The sequence below is a fragment of the Erythrolamprus reginae genome, chromosome 1 (assembly GCF_031021105.1).
Source record: "Erythrolamprus reginae isolate rEryReg1 chromosome 1, rEryReg1.hap1, whole genome shotgun sequence".
NCBI lineage: Eukaryota > Metazoa > Chordata > Lepidosauria > Squamata > Dipsadidae > Erythrolamprus > Erythrolamprus reginae.
The window spans coordinates 302770718-302778663 of NC_091950.1; the positions used below are offsets into that span (position 1 = coordinate 302770718).

The 7946-nt window shown below is 43.1% G+C and overlaps 1 protein-coding gene across 1 annotated transcript in view; it reads right to left on the bottom strand.

The window, feature by feature from the left end:
* LOC139157052 (uncharacterized) overlaps positions 1-7946 on the bottom strand; it is a 288628-nt gene that overhangs the window by 228277 nt on the left and 52405 nt on the right. The gene's annotated exons all lie outside the window — the stretch shown is intronic.

The window sequence follows — 7946 nt, forward strand, 5'->3', positions numbered from 1 at the left end:
GTTTCACTCACCTTCACTACTAGTTTGGAACTACGCACATGAGCACTCATTTCATTTGCGCATGGTGCTTCTGTGCATGTGCAGAACCTTCTGTGCATGCGCAGATCATCCATGATGATGTCCGGGTGGGTTGGCGGAACCTCCCGCCACCGCTATCGGTTCGCCTGAAACAGGGTGAACCGATAGCAACTCAGCACTGGTTTAACTTTAAGGTTAAGTCAGGGATCACTCACAGAATTTCCTCAAATGTGCTGCCAAAATGTAATTTTTAATACAGCAGAGCATGATTCAAATACATGGCAAGTGATCAGTTATTGAAATAATAGACTAAATACTTAAGTACTGTATCTATTTAATTCGGGGATTGCAAAATTTGCAACACCCCATAAATATTAGATCAGATTTAGTAATATTAGATTTAGTAATAAATTTATTACCCTAGTAATGAAGAAAGCTAGTTAGATGTAGTGATGACACATGGTAAAAAATTGGGAGAATGTGAGCTCTTGTACACATACACAGTCAGTGGTTCTCAATACAGTGATACCTCATCTTACGAACCCCTCTTGGTAAGAACTTTTCGTCATACAAACCCGGGGTTTAAGATTTGTTTGCCTCTTCTTCCAAACTATTTTCACCTTACGAACTTGAGCCGCCGCCGCTAGTATGCCCCGCCTCCAGACTTCCATTGCCAGCCGAAGCACTGGGATTCCCCTGAGCCTCCTCTCACTGGGAAACCCCACCTCTGGACTTCCGTTACCAGCCGAAGTGCTGGGAATTCCCTGAGCCTCCCCTCGCTGGGATTCAAAGCAGCGCCGGCAAAAATGAAGGGAATCCCAGCGAGGGGAGCCTCAGGGAAATCCCAGCAATGCAAGAACGGGTGCTTTGGCTGGCAACGGAAGTCTGGAGGTGGGGTTTCCCAGTGAGGGGTGCTTCAGGGGAATCCCAGCGCTTCGGCTGGCAACAGAAGTCCAGAGGCGGGAATTCCCAGCAGCACAAGGCAAAAGGGGTGACTTTTGAGATGCATTATTTGCTTTTACATTGATTCCTAAGGGGAAAATTGCTTCATCTTATGAACTTTTCTACTTACGAACCTGATCACGGAACGAATTAAGCTCGTAAGATGAGGTATCACTGTATTTCTAGTGCCGCAACCCATTAATGTAGTTCCTCATGTTGTGGTGACCCCCAACCATAAGTCTAGCCCCAATTCTCCCAACAGAGCTGCTGATTGGCAAGAAGGTCAGAGGGACATCTCCATTGTAAACACCTGATTGGTTGGATTGTAAAAATATGTTCTAAAGCACCAGAATAGAAGCTTTAGTTCCTAACACCATGGGAAATTTGTCTTTTCCCATGTCTTAGGCAACCCCTGTGAAATGGTCATTCGACCCCCAAAGGGATCCCGACCCCCAGGTTGAGAACTACTGCATTAGGTGATCTTTGGCCAGCTACTCTCAGTCCTTGGAAGGAAGTAAAGACAAACCACTTGCCATTTCATGCAGTCAACAGGAATCAACGATGACTTTTTAAAAATAGTGCATATATTTAAAGTTTCAAAAATTGCTTTTTAATTGCTTTTCAGTTATTAAGAATCTTTGAATTGATAAATTTTACAGGACCAAGTGAGTTTCCTTCAATCCTTAGCAGAAGAAATTTTAATTACTATAAGTTGATTTCAAGTATTAATAAGGTATTCTTTTTTCTGTATGGAAATTTGACTTCTAGAATAAGTGGGGAAATTGCAACCCCAATTTTATGTTAAATGTATGTTTGTCCGTTTTGTCTTTTTTATGAAAAAATTAATAAAGTTTATTAAAAAAAAGAAATTTTAATTACTAGCAGGAATCAGCCTCAGGAGGAGAGAACCACAGTAGTAACACCATGCTCCCAATTTCCCAAACTGTTCCAGGATACCCATATCAAAACCAGTTCTAAAACCAATTTTAATTATGCTTTTCTGAGAAATCACAAGAAAGTTGCCCTCCTTCAGGATGGCACAAGGTGACCTCTGTAGGAAGGCCAAACATTGCATTGGCTGGGCGCTTTTTCAGAAAGGTAATCTGTGGAAGAGGTAAGGGAAGCATGGTGTTATGAAGCAAGAAGGCCCAAAGCAATGGGACCTGGCTGGGCAGGAAGCAAGTGCAAGGCTGAGTGACCCAACAGGATGGGAAGCAGGCCCAAGGCTGTGGGCCCTCATGGGGAGGGTTGCTATACAAGATGTGCCTCAGGTGGTGGGGAGCCCTGGGAGATCCAGCAAAGGTGACATGTGAGTTGGGGGAACACTGCACTGTGTAAGGTCTGGGCCTGAAATAGAGTGTGGGCTTACCCCATCCTGAAGTACCCCATGCTCTGTTTAATTACACACATGGTTGCTTAACATTTGCAATGGAGAGACCTGGGATTGCAATCATTGAGGAAGGCAGTTATGTTGATGTCTCTCTCAAGGTTGACTCAGCCTTCCATCCTTCCAAGGGTAAAATGAGGACCCAGATTGTTGGGGGCGATATGCTGACTCTGTAACCCATTTAGAGAGGGCTGTAAAGCACTGTGAAGTGGTATATAAGTCTTATTGCTATTGCTATTAAAGATAGCACTGACTTATGATTGTAATTCCCAACTCAATTGCGGTTGTAAGTCAAGGCCCTACTTGTAACTCAACCCTGAGCTAGAGACAGTCTCATCTAATAACAATAATATGAAAGTGGAGCAGAGAAGCAACATAAGACCCCAAAGACATCATATTGCTTGTTTTTGTTGGTTGAACTAGGCTGGACAGCAAAATGGCAAAGCAACCAGAATTTCAGGTGAGGTCTACAAAATAAAGATGGTTATGCACAATTGCATAACTGAAGCCACAATGTACGTTTTGAGAAGCACTTGGAGAGGGAGTGGAAATTCATGAGGTTGCTATCACCTATTTTGACTTGATCTCCTTATTGCATGCCCCTTTTACCTTATAATCAAGTTCCCAGAAGAACAAGGAGGGGAGGTTCAACATTACCTTCCTAGTCACAATCCTGCAAATAATTGCCCTTTTTTACCTAAGGCCAATGGCTACAAAGGCAGGATTTTTTTAAGCTTTCATTAAAAACACCTTTCCTTTCTATGATTCCCTATCTCTATGCTTAAAAACAATGATTTTTTTTCATGTATGTTTCATGAAGATGTATCCAAGTTTTACACAATGAAGGTTTGCTAATTTTTAGAAGTATACTGAATTAGCTTTTAAGGGGTAGTACAATGTTAGAAAGCAAATGGATCACATAAAGCAGTGTTTCCCAACCTTTTTTGAGCCGCGGCACATTATTCATATTTTCAAAATCCTGGGGAACACTGAAAGGGGGGGGCGGGGCGGGGAGGCGGGCTAAAGAAAAGTTTGGACAAAAAACCCCTCTCTCTTCCTCCCTTTTGCTCTATTTCTCCCTCTTTCTCTCTTTTCCTTCCTTCCCTTCTTTCTCTCTCTCCATCCCTCTTTCTTTCTTCGTCTCTTTTTTGCTCTCTTTCTCTCTCCCTCCTTCCCTTCCTCTGTCTTTCTCTCTCCCTTGCTCTCTCTCTCTCTGTCTCTCTTGCTATCTCTTTCTTGCTTTTTTCTCTCTCTCTTGCTCTCTCTCTCTTTCACTGTCTTGCTATATGTCTCTTTCTTTCTCTTTGCCTCTCTTGCTATCTTTCTTTCTTTCTCTTTCTCTCTCTCTGTGCCTCTTGCTAAGTCTCTCTTTTTCTCTTGCTATGTCTCTCTTTTTCTCTCTCCCTCTGCCTCTCTTTCTCTATCTCTCTTTCTCTGCCTCTCTTGCTGTCTCTCTTTCTTGCTCTGTCTCTCTTTCTCTGCCTCTCTTGCTATGTCTCTTTTTTCTCTCTCTCTGCCTCTCTTGCTATGTCTCTCTTTCTCTCTCTCTTTCTCTATCTCTTTCTCTGCCTCTCTTGCTGTCTCTCTTTCTTGCTTTGTCTCTTTCTCTGCCTCTTGCTATGTCTCTCTTTCTCTCTCTCTCTGCCTCTCTTATATGTCTCTCTTTCTTTCTCTCTCTCTCTCAGCTGACTGCAAGCGGGAGCCCTGACGGCGGCAGCTGGACGTGCTGCTGGACACTGTATATGCCAGGCCCGCAGCGCCAGCATGTACGACGTCCAGCAGCACGTCCAACCGCCACCGTCAGGGATCCCGCTTGCAGTCAGCTGAGAGAGAGAGAGCGCTCCCTCTCGCCGCCGCCATCTTCCCGCGACTGCCTGCGGCCGCTGCAGCCCCCCCCGCTCCCATCGCCAGTGCCCTCCCGCCGGGCCACAAAGGACACTTGCCGTCAACGCCAGAGAAGCTCCAGCTGGGCGGGGCGCTGCCGGTACTTCCGTCCTGGGGCTCCCGCTCGCAGCTGTCCCCCGGCTCCTACTCGATGCCGCGGTTTTCGGCGCTCTCCTGCTGGGCCCCAAAGAAGGAAGCCGGGAAAAAGGTGCGAAGAATGGAGCTCTCCTTCTTCCTGCCTTCCTTCTTTGGGGCCCAGCAGGAGAGCGCCGAAAACCGCGGCATCGAGTAGGAGCCGGGGGACAGCTGCGAGCGGTAGCCCCAGGACGGAAGTACCGGCAGCGCCCCGCCCAGCTGGAGCTTGTCAGAACACCTGGCCATGTCTCGCGGCACATTAGTGTGCCGCGGCACACTGGTTGGGAAACGCTGACATAAAGACTACCCTCCTGTCAACTGAAACATACCTTTTAATGTTAACCAATATACTGCTGTGATTTATTCCTCTTCAATCTGAAAAAGATCTGAAACACAGGGAATTGGATACATGTCATGTAGCATTTAAAATAGATTGCGCCTGAATGTTGAATCTGCTCAGTGTTTTCATTACTGAGGGAATAAGGTAGCATGCTTATGGGAAAAGTTAAGCCTGTCACTTAAATCACATAGATTTCATCAAAATTAAGACATGACTTAGTTCATATCCAGTACATTAGCTGCCACTAAAATGCCATGATGTTCCCAGGTGCCTATAGCTTTTCTCAGATATTTTATCTTCCATTTAGCTGAAATATACTATTAGAGTTGGGAGGAGAGAATATATTGGTGATTAGCTATACCATTACTAGTTATTGTTTAATTTAATTGCAGTTATGTTCCTTGTATTGGTTTTTAATTTCTATACCATCTCGATCTTCTGAAGTGACAGTTTATAAATCTTACCAATAAATAATAAGTGCATTGAATTGCTTATCCTTCTTTTTGTTAATTGCTAATTGTGACTATTTCAGTGAATGATATAGCCATAACCTATTGTTCTTTCATCCTATATTCATGAATCACTGTATTTTTAGGGGAAATTGCAAATCAATGCTTCCATAAGCATAAACTAAAACTATTACTTTGGCTTTGGAGTTAGCCCAAATTGTGATCAGATGCATTAATCAGTTCTTCCAAGTGGAGTCCTGTAAACAAAACAGCATTGCCTATGCCTAACAGCAGAAATATCAGCAGATTCAGGGAAGTTTGCAAAAATATAATTAATAGCATCAAAATGCTTAGTACAGATAGAATTAAAATGCTGAATTGCATGCAGCATTGTGATTATTTTCTGGACACTGTTGAACTAATTTGTATAAGATAACATGTATCAGAAAGCAAACTACATTTTCTTGGTCATTTGGCTTGTATTTATTGAAACTGACCAGTGAATTCCTTGTGGCAATATAATAGGCAACTGACCTGCATCATTTGCTAAAAAAACTAAGGTGCACTTAAAATGAGGTTCAGGCAATGTTATTTTACTTTAAAAATGTTAATGTTATTTAAAGACAATAACATTGTGCTTACTATTAAATCAAAAACAAAACATACCAAAATCTGATATAATAAAAAATTCTAGGAACCCAATCATACATGGGGTGAAAATACTATGAAGAAAAAGAAAGCCCTAGACAAATAATGTGAAAAGACAATTTGTTTCACATTACTGTCAATGCTGCATGTTGATTGATGAAAGGAAGAAAGGAAAATCAATTGAATGGAGATTATAATGAAGTTTTGTAAAAGAGGGCATGGTTGACTGACTGAGAGTGAACGAAATCACACTGCAAGAGGGAAGTTAATTTATAAACTCATGAACAACATATTCCACCTCTGTTGAGGTCATCTTCCACCTCTTCCAACATCTTCCACACCTTTGATCATAGATTCATGCAGATATCTATTTCTATGGCTAGCACATGTTCTTTATATATTTAAACTTAGAAAGCTACCCAACTCCCAAATGACTCTGGGCACCTGTACATTTATACACCTATACAAGGCAAATAATTACAAAAAAATGCATCCAGACAAAACAATTCATTTCTTTGATGAAATGAATGATTGTAGGATTGAATGCACATCTATTAAAAAATAACTTGGATGAATTAAAATATATGTAGAATTACAATGTTAGTCTTTGCCACGCATAATATAATCTCTGTAGAATATTTTGCATAGATTTTACTTTTGTCCTTTTCCTTTCTGCAAAATTAAAATTATTTGATGATGCATTACATCACAATTGTGAATGGCCCATGTGCATTAAGGCATATACAGTGATCCCTCTATTATCGCGAGGGTTCCGTTCCAAGACCCCTCGCGATAATCGATTTTTCGCGATGTAGGGTTGCGGAAGTAAAAACACCATCTGCGCATGCGCGCCCTTTTTTTCTATGGCCGTGGGCGGGCGAGCGGCGGGCATCAGCGAGGAGCCGGGGTTTCCCCTTTGCGTGGGCGGCCGAGAAGACCCAGGGAAGGTTTCTTCGGCCGCCCAGCAGCTGATCTGCTCGGTAGCGCAGCAGCAGCGAGGAGCCAAATCGGGGTTTCCCCTTTGCGTGGGCGGCCGGGAAGACCCAGGGAAGGTTCCTTCGGCCGCCCAGCAGCTGATCTGCTCGGCGCAGCAGCAGCGAGCAGACGAAGATCGGGGTTTCACAGCCGCCCACGCAAAGGGGAAACCCCGGCTCCTCGCTGATGCCCCCGCTCGCCCGCCCGCCGCCCTCCAGCAAGAGGGGGAGAGCTAGAGAAAGAGAGAGAAGGAAAGAAAGAGATGACAGAGGGAGGAAGAGAGTGTGAGAGAGGAAGAAGCAAGATAGAGAAAGAGAGAGAGAAAGAAAGATGAGAAAGGAAGGAAGAGAGTGACGTCATCGGGTGGAAAAATCGCGATATAGCGTTTCGCGAAGATCGAGATCGCGAAACTCGAGGGATCACTGTATTATATTAAGTAAATAAAAAAATACATCTACTACAACATAATGGCTAGCCTACATACTAGGCTGAGACATGTAGTTTGTTTTTATGCACATGTCTCAGGGTGCTTAATATGATGTGTAATTCTAGCAATTATATCTTATACGAAAACCAAAGTATAGTGACTTTTTCATACATTAACTGATCGTGCTATAGGCAGGGGTTTAAATAGGGAGCTCTTTAACTCAGGAGTCACTAAGATTTTACTTGCTTGAGTTTCTGGTCAGACTGGAGTGAAAATTTTCCAGCTTCTCGGGAGTGAAAATTTTCCAGCTTCTCGGGACATAACACCATCCATTTCATCCCTTAAAAACTCCAACAGATTTGGACTCTGCATGTTGCTCAAAACCAGAATGGCTGTCAAGCAACAAAAAGTCTGCCTTTCTGGCATATACCAAGGAATCAGTTTTTAGACACAGGGCAAAATCTCACTGCTCACCTACAGATATTGTATATTCACGCATCCCAACAAAGCTGCCCCAGCAAAGACTTAGTATCTACCAGGATGAGAAAGTTGCAATTAGTAGTTGCTGAATGCACACTTGCAGATGGACAAATGCAAAACAGTGAATGGATGGATGGCCAGCCGGGATTGTTTAATGTGAATTTGGCTATTCAGTACTTATGCCCAAGGCAAAGAGGCTCGAAGCAGGATTTGCTTAGGAAGTTTTTAGAATATTATAGAATAGAATAGAATTTTTTATTG